Here is a 9,184-nt window from a genome sequence, read left to right on the forward strand (position 1 = left end):
TGGTAGGGCGCAGTAATATTTACTTGCCTCTTCATGTGCTGTGTCATCAGGCACTACTGTGATGTGTGTTTTACTTACTTTTATCAACAAAACTGCTGTGACACACAATGCTCTTTAGTAAGCTATATGAGAGAAACTTTTTCTAGACAAGCACAATGGACCCGCATGATGGGTGAGCCAAATGTTGGGACTTGAATTTTGCAGGCATGGAAATAATTTCTCTATTGTTACAGCTTAATGAAATAAAATATCCAATACCTGGTGGGATAGCAAAATTGTGCTATTGTACCACATTTGGTTTCTTAAGCCAGTGTAGGTTATACTGTAATTCCTTGCCTCTGATTCTGGCAAAATGAGACCCTCAAATCTATTATCTACTTTTTTGCATCTTGAGGCAATTTGCTGTAGGGTGATTAAATTGTCCTTTTGCGTGGGAATAGACTTCTTTGAAAAGCTCTGTGCCTCTCATCCTGAGAGCATGGTACTAGTCTGGTTTTGATCTTTCAGGAAGACTGTGCTGAGATGAGGAAGGCACTAATCAGATTAGTTAATGTGATTTGTAGAAGGGAGGGGAAGATAAGGATCAGGGACTCTGTAAGGAAGAAGTTTATGGCAGAGGGTATCACAACGCCGATCACACAAAGAAATATTTATGACTCATTTTATTTGGAAGAGAGGAACATTGGAGTACAAAAATGAATTCCCTACATAATGTTGAAAAGGCTGATTTCCATTCAAAGTGGAGTCTGCTCATCTTTTAAGTGATCAAGACATGAGTGTTTATGTTCGCTGTCAGGCTAAAACCATTACTTTGTATCAGAAAGCATTTGCATGCAGTTTTTTATTCGTTAATTAAATTGCTGATGCAATTTGTAAATGCACTTTAAAGATAGTACTACAGGGTGTAATGAGTTCCTAAGCAGACAATTAGGCTGAAGAAAGCTGGAAGTTCATTCTTTGAATTTAATAGGCATCACCCTTACAACATCAGTATTTTCTTATAGCTTTTCACCAAACTGCTGTTTACAAGGCTCTGTACAACCTGACTTTAACTCTACATGCACTACATGAGGTGCTGAGAGAGCTTTCCATGGGGTAAGATTTGCCAGGGATTTCTTAAATCTTCCTAAAGATTCAGTAATCTGGAGCTGTGGGACTCAAGTGGTTATATGGAAAGAATGGTGATGAAAATATATCTTTCCTCTGTTGAGACTCTGGCATCAGATGCTTAAAAATTGTCTTCAGCTGTTTATGCTGCAGACAAGCCTTTGTGTATGTGTGTATACATATATAAACAAGAAAGTATATATATCTATATGCATACCTCTTTTTTGTCACTTAACATATTCTAGCAGCTTGCTAGAAAATCCAAAGGCTCAAGTCCATGCTCAGATTCTAAAGTGTGATACTGTTTGGACAATGTACTAAAGCATAGCAGAAGCAACACAGAATTGCAGAACAGTTGTGTTTGGAAGGGATCATCTGGTCCAAACCCCCAAGCTCATCAAAAACACTGAGCTGTTTTCCCAGGACCTTGTCCAGACAGTTTTTGAATTTCTCCAAGGATGGAGACTTCATCACCTCTCTGGGCAACCTCTTGGTCACCGTCACTATGACCAAGTGTTTCTTGGTGCTCATAGGGAAGCATCACTTTCCTTGACATGCTGGCAATACTTTTTCTAATGCAGCACAGGATACTGTTTGTCTTTTTAAGGTGAGGGCACCTTGCTGGCACATGGTGGGTCCACCAGGACAGGAGGTGCAAGAAGTTCACTTCCGCAAACTGCCTTCCAACTTCATCTCATATCACCTTCTCATTAGAAACATCTCCAAGAACTGGCTAGGGATAGTGCTTTGCCTAGACTGGGATATTTCACTTACATGGTAGTCACTTGTTTCCTATTTGCCTTCAGAACAGGGAGGAGAATGTTTTTAGTTTGGTTGCTTTGAGCCCTGTATTCCATGCCTTTCAGTTAGATGTCTAATTAGACAGCTTAAAAATGAAGTTTCTCTGGGCTGTCATGTGAAAATAGAGCCCTTTCAATGTTTTTATACTTCTGAATTTTAAGAGGATATAGTTCTATGTGTCTGCTGCTACTCCATTGTTCAGTATGGATGACAAAGTGGTGGAAATAAAAGTTTCTTGTATTCTAATGATGGGAATCCCTTTCTCTCTGGGCACGGAATAATGCACTGTCTTTTTGGTGTAGCAAAGTTATGATAGCTTGAATTCTGCCTCTCTTTTCTGAAGAAGTCCTGACAAAAAAGTTAGTATTAGGTCCTCTAAACCATATCATTTATTCTTCCATAAGGGTCATGTCTAATGGCAACCACACTGCCATGACAGCTGCAGAATGTACCTAATGATAGCATTTGATAAACTTATTAGGAATTATGAACTTGGTTTTACCTATAGCACTGTAGAACAACAGCTTTTCATTGGGTAAAATTGTTGTGCTTCAGGGTAAAAAAAGTGAGCACTGGTAATAGCTTTAGTATATTATTTGCAATGTAATAGTTTTATGTCATTGTTAACTTAAAATGGTTTGGACCTGAAGTCTTACCATTCATATTTAACTTTTATATAATTTATACTAATGCTTTCTAATTGTCTTCTTATAATCTGACATTAAGGAAACAAATTCCATGAAAGCACTAGAGGGTATTTAGCAACCAGTCAAAACCTGACCTGAATGTTATTTGCATTTAAATATTGTAAAACATACACAATTGGAGTCCAAGAGAATTCTTGAATTAGAGAATTTAAACTCTGTAGGCTTTTAGGCTCATTTCTGCTAACCATGAAACAGGGTGCCAAGAACCTTATCAATGAGCATAGCCGCATGCCTTCGTTTGTCCTCACTTTTAACACTTGGAAACACATGTTGGAACAATGTGTCATTTAGAGCTGGGTGAAATAGCTGGTGCTCACTCTCCCGGGAGCCAGAAGTGGAAACAGAAACCTGCTTTGTGCCCAGCTTTGGACAGAGATTTCAACAGAGACCTCCCACTTTCCATGAACTGAGATGAACTCCCCATCAGTCTCTGGGCTCAGCGAGTTTGGACTTTTTGGGATCTGTGCCACTTTTGTGAGGAAACTAAAGAGTCAGGTGGCTCCCTAGGGCGTCTCTAAACTGGTGATTAGGGCACTCACCTCCAGCTGCTGGAGTAATTCTTTATGCAAGGAGGAAAGTTTTGACCCAAGCACCTTACTGGTGCAGAAGATGAGGACCTGGGGCTCTCACAGACTGGTTTGCCAGGCAGAGTTTTACATAAAGAATTAGGGAGAAAAAGATGTGTAATTGTTTGGTCCCAAAGGCACCCATGTGCTTCAGCACAGTGTGATATGGCTGCAGGTAACAGCATCCAATTGACCTGCTGCTGGGACTGCAGTGCAGGCACATCCCAGGACATCACCTTGCAAATCAGGTGGGAGGGGAAGGGGCCATTACCAGTCCCTTGGGTCACTCCTCCTTTTGCTCCCTGAGACGTTTCAGTCAGAGTCCTGCAGGACTTTCCAAGCTGGGTGAAATGCTTTGTGCCTCTGCTTTCTTTCATTAACACCAGCTAAAGAAAAGAGGAAAGAACATTTAAATTAAGGCTGAATCGAGTCCCGTCCCCCTGTCCACCCCCCTTCTTTTCCTTCGTCTGTTAGCCTAAGAAATCAATTATTTGCACAGCTTCTGTATCAGGAGAGAGATCTTCTATTACTATTTCCTATACTGAAGAGCTTATTATGACTACATAGGGGTTATTGTATTCAGAAGCAAAGGGATTACAAATATCTCAATGTCTTCTATGGCTGCTAGTAATTATTTTTGCTTCCAGCTATGTTACAACCATTAAAGTTCATGTTTAGGTTACAACGTTCCCTGTGTGAATGTTTGCTTTTAATTAATAGAAGGATGTGCTGGGCTTGTCCTTCCACAGTGTAGACCCTAAACCTGTCAGAAACAGCTTATAGTAATGGAAGAGCTCTGAAAAGCTCTTTCCTGCGAGAAATGTGGCTGGAATTCCTTGATTTCCACACTACTAGCCAAAGATATGAATGCTTGGAGGGTTTTGTCCTACAGGCTGTATTAGATAACTTTGTTACACTCGGCATGAAATGCAGCCCCTGACTTTTTGACAGCTGCCTGTATATTTTTCAAGCCGGCAAAGAAATAGCTGCTAACAAGCAAGCAGTGGCATAGTTAAAATTCAGTGTAGATCATAGCTGCAAACACACTGAGGGTAAAAGGGCTGCAGCCACTTCAGCTCACTGTTCCATAACAAACTACAGAGCTTCTAAGAGAACCAAATGTCCTGGCTCTTCTCCCCCACTGTGGAAATGCTCTCCCCCTCCCTCCCTCTCTCCCCTTCTGTAGGAATGAGAAAATCTCACTGCAATCTAAACATTTGCTGATAGCATGTGCCATAAATACTCCCTAAAAAAATATTAAGAGAGAGGGGAGAACAGCAAACCTCAAACCTCTCTTTAGGCCATAAAGGCCAAAAGCATTTGTGTTTGTTTCAAGATAGTGGAGACCAGAGTGAAGGTCTGGTATTTTGCTGGTGAGCGCTGAAGAAGAGGGATTTGGCTGCTGGCAGAACATAAAGCAAAGCTGACAACAAAGCTTTCCTTTCATGCTATCCAAATGAACACATTTCTAATCTGAAATTCAAATACTTGACAACAGAGAGCCTGTGAGCTGGGCTTTGAATAGGAAATTGCTTCGTGGTTTTAGCATAATGAATTAGGCAGTTAGAGTAAATCCATTTAGAAAGCATAGAATGCTTTCACATGCCTTGTAAAAACTAAAAAAACCCTACTAATTTCCTAAATTTCTCATGACTTGCAAAATGTCTAAGTGTTCTGTGCAAATGTAGTTGTGCATGTTATGTTTGGCTTATTGCAGCTATGTAGTTTGACTCTTCTATTTTATGACACATTGATTATTTAGATAAGATTGTACCTTAATTAAAAGCCATAAATAACAGCTAGGACATTCTTTGAAAACCAGCACTCTCACCAATAACGAGACTACATTAATTAGTCCTGACACTCTGTTCTGGTCAATTACTATTACACATTCTGGAGATGCAGCATTAGGCTGAGAAAACAGCTGGGGTGGAGTCACACCAAGAAAATCAATAGAGGGATTCTCTGTTAGTTGTGTACTGATAAGTGGCAGCTTCAGTCTCGTGTTTTGGACAACACTGGACCCATTCTATGTGGCAGCCTTCATAACTCTTCAAGGGCACCAGACAGAGGCAGTGTCACAGGTAGCATTAGGAGAGATGCTGTAACAGAACACAGAGTGAGAAGCTCTTGTTTCTTCTGTGCATATGTCTGACCTTGGAAATCATTTGTCAGGCCTCCTGGGAACTCAAAGTGACTTCTTCTGTGGTTTGCTTAAGCAAACAATTGCAAATAGCACCACTTGGAAAATCAAGGTTAAATGCATTCCAGTCATGTTTTCAAAAAGAAGCTGCTTTTTTTTTTAAATATTTTTCTTTTTTTTTTCTTTCCTTTTTGTGATAGCCCACAGAATGTTCTTAATACTTTGGAGAAAATGTTCAAATCCTTGTCTTTAACACTTTGTTTTGCTGCAACGTCTAAGCCTAAGAAGACAAATGAGTTTATGAGCAACTGCATAGGGGCTTTCTAACAAATGCGTACAAACAGATAATAAGACATGATGTTCTCATATACAGAAGCTTACTAGCCATCATGGAAAACCCACTTTTTTCCCATGGGGAAAAAAAACCTGGCTAAATAAATGGATTTTATTTTATCACATGGTTTTAAACTTTGCCACCAGAGACACCATGGTACAATGAAATAGTTCTTTGGGTTGACTTAGTGATAAAAGAATTATGATGGATTATTTCACAAAGAGTTTTTTTTAATCATTAATGTGTGTCAAGCACCTAATTAATGTTTACAGTTAGGAATGTAAAGGAAATATGTCCTCACTTTCTCACAGCTGCTAAAATATGAATAGGTCTTTTTAGGTCCTTGGAGATGCATACTGAATGTATGTATACAAGCATCTGAATGTATGTATGATGAATTAAACTGAGAAACACTGACATTTAAATGCATTAAAGCCATACTGAGTTGGAATAATAATTATCAACACCAGCACAACATAAATATTTAAAACTACTGTACCTATGCAGTAGTCACAGAGGCACCAGGCTGAATTTATCAAAAACCAATTCTGAATGGCACCTCTAGCAAAATAATGGGATATGGAAAGGAGGCATCTTCAAATCATTAATACAGAGGAAAACTGAAGCCTTGTTTTTAGGTGCCAACACAAACAATAGGTTTCCAAACCAAGGCTTTCTGCACACAAGATGTCATAAACATCAAGCAATGCATCTAAGATCTGCCCTGCTGCAAGACAGGCCACTGCTTGAATCCCTCCACTATATCAAAGAGGCGTATCCAGATTTTTCTATTTAAGAATTAGCTGAGAGAAAATTATTTTAAAATTTTTTTAGCCTTTATTGTAGTCTACAGTATTGTACACAACATTGGAAAAAAAAGCATAATTTTTGAAAGAATTAAAAATATATATAGATATAGATATAGATATAGATATACAGATATATAGATATAGATGTAGATATAGATACACGCACACACGCACTCTTAAATTGTCAAAATAAATTATTTCAGAACTGTAAAGAAATTTATGTTTTACCATATATGTTTTTCATTGATTTCTACCAAATGCTATTCTTTGTGAATGCATGCTCATGCCAAAATCTCACTGAAATTTGTGAAATTATTTAGCGGACATGGAGAATTTTGCCTACATATGAAACTTTGGGACTGAATCTAGAATCTGATGCTCTGATGCAATATGATGTTCCTTTAGGTAATGAGAGCATTGTTTAAAGTTGAAGTAAAAGCTGAAAAAAAGTACTAAAAGCTTAGGTATGAAATAAAGACATCATTTTATTGAAAGAGATAAATGTTTTCTGCTTAGAAAGAACTCTTAGGATGAGAACTGCTGACTAAGTACTATTGCAGCAAGAAATAACAAGGTGAACCAGACACAGTTACTGATTGCTATCCAAAAATAGTGACTAATTTCTGCCATCTAAACTCTAGGTTCTTGTTCAGCTTTTACTTAACTTGCCGTATAGAAGCGCTGTGTGCTTTCTTTTGTTTCTTGCTTGGCATAGTGTGAAGAAGTGAAGAAAAGAAAAAGATTACAGTCTTTTCCTTCCATCTGAAAGAAGCCATTCTCTCTTCTGCTCTAGTTTATAAACCATTTGTAGTAAAATTGCTATATAAAAACACCTCCAGTGACACCAGCTAAAATGCACTACTGTTACACTGTCTAAATCATGGTATAATTTGGAGATGCCTGTGAAGCACAAAGTGTGTATGTGGTGTAACCTTGTAGCTCTTCTCACTGGGAGATCTGGATTGTACTATCTAGAGGAACAGTGTAAAATCTGAAACCCAGCAAAAGCTTGGAGCCAAATATTTGTCAACTTTATCCTGCCCCTTTCTCAAGCATGAATTACACCCCTTCTTTGTAATGACATTTGAAAATGTTGGGAAGAGGAGAAGCTATTTAAATTATGGCAGATATCCAGGTTAATTGAAAGGTATCAGCGATGACCAGGAATTCACAGAGTTTGCTCTGCAGTCTTAGAATAAAATGTGACCCCTGCCTCCAGCATATTTTGGTGGTTGTTATGAGGGATTATAATGGTGCAGCACTTTCACACAGTGCCTACAGTGGGACAGTGTTCTCTCAGATGCCTTAGGCATCTTTCACAATATGGGGAGCTGTTTATGCAGGAAAAGATAAAATGCTGCCTTTCACAAATGTGAGCTCCAGAATTTCATCTCAGGTGACCCATCTCATTTCATGGATAAGACAGAATTACAACATATTCTTTCATAAATGAGAAACATGCAAAAATTTTAATTACTGAATTTGTACTGCTATATTTTCTCTCTGAAAAAAATCTCTGAAACCAAAGAATCAGGCATGTTTTTTCTTAAAATGCAGACATAAATGCTAGAATAGTCATGAATAAAAGTTTAAAAATATCATAAACTGATTTAACACACAATGTATTGAATGCAAATCCTCAGAAACCATCTCAAACAGGATATAAAAATTTATCTTCTTATTAAAGATTCAGAATAGAAGGCAAATTTATATTGCAGTGACCATCTTTCTTCTTTTCTTTGATTCTATCTATATTAGAAAATATTTGATCTCATTTCCTCTGCTGATGCTTACAAATGCAGCCAGCTGTTAACCTTAAGTTTAAATTCTCTTATGTTGCATTTACGTTTCAAAATTATCACATGAGAAAGGAAGCTCTTTAAATGCAGTCTGTCCTCTGAGTGAAATAAGAGCAGAGTTGAAACACACTTTGATTACACTAAGGTGCTAAAGCAGGCTGAAATGAGATTCAATAAAACAACCTTTTCAGCAAATTCAATGCAGTGATGAACCAGTGCTTTCCCAAACTGATTAATTTGTTGAAGGGAACACTCTTACTGTCTGCTGATTTTCAGATATGTCTAATTGCTTGGAAATCAAATACTTTCTGTAGCAGAGAAAGAGTCAGGAAATGCTGTTAGATAATTAAAGCATAAAGGTTATGCACAAATGTCAAATCAATAAGGACAGTAAACATGGTTTATCAACCATGCCAAGTACACTTTTTCAGTTGCAAAATGTAAATAGGTTTAGAATAGAGTGGTGTGGTGGGATGATGGATAGGATACCCATAACAGTTTAATTAACTCCAGTTTCCTACATGTTAAAGGTTTCCTCAGTCCACTGGTTTATGTAACAAACCCTCTTAGGATTTCATTAGCCATTGCTCAATATGAAGAGCAGAATGCTGCCTTAAGGGGTTACATTTTGCCCTGCTCTTCTGTTGAGCTAAAAGTCTTATCACAATGCTATCACTGTTTTCCCTAAAAAGATGCAAATATTTTAAAGTATCAGCTGAGGATATTGGTTCTGTTTTATGCTTTTTATCATCAAGAAATAAAAGGCAACAACTTCTAGCAGTGAAATGCAAATGCTTCTTTAACAGCACATAATTGGTTTACTTTGTTTTGTTTTGTTTTTTGTGTTTTGTTTTGTTTTGTTTAGTTTTTTGTGGGGGAGGTATGTTCAGAGATTTGGATTTGTTATGTTGATAGGAG

Source organism: Lichenostomus cassidix, chromosome Z (assembly GCF_008360975.1).
Source record: "Lichenostomus cassidix isolate B80296 chromosome Z, HeHo_3.0, whole genome shotgun sequence".
Classification (NCBI taxonomy): Eukaryota; Metazoa; Chordata; class Aves; order Passeriformes; family Meliphagidae; genus Lichenostomus; species Lichenostomus cassidix.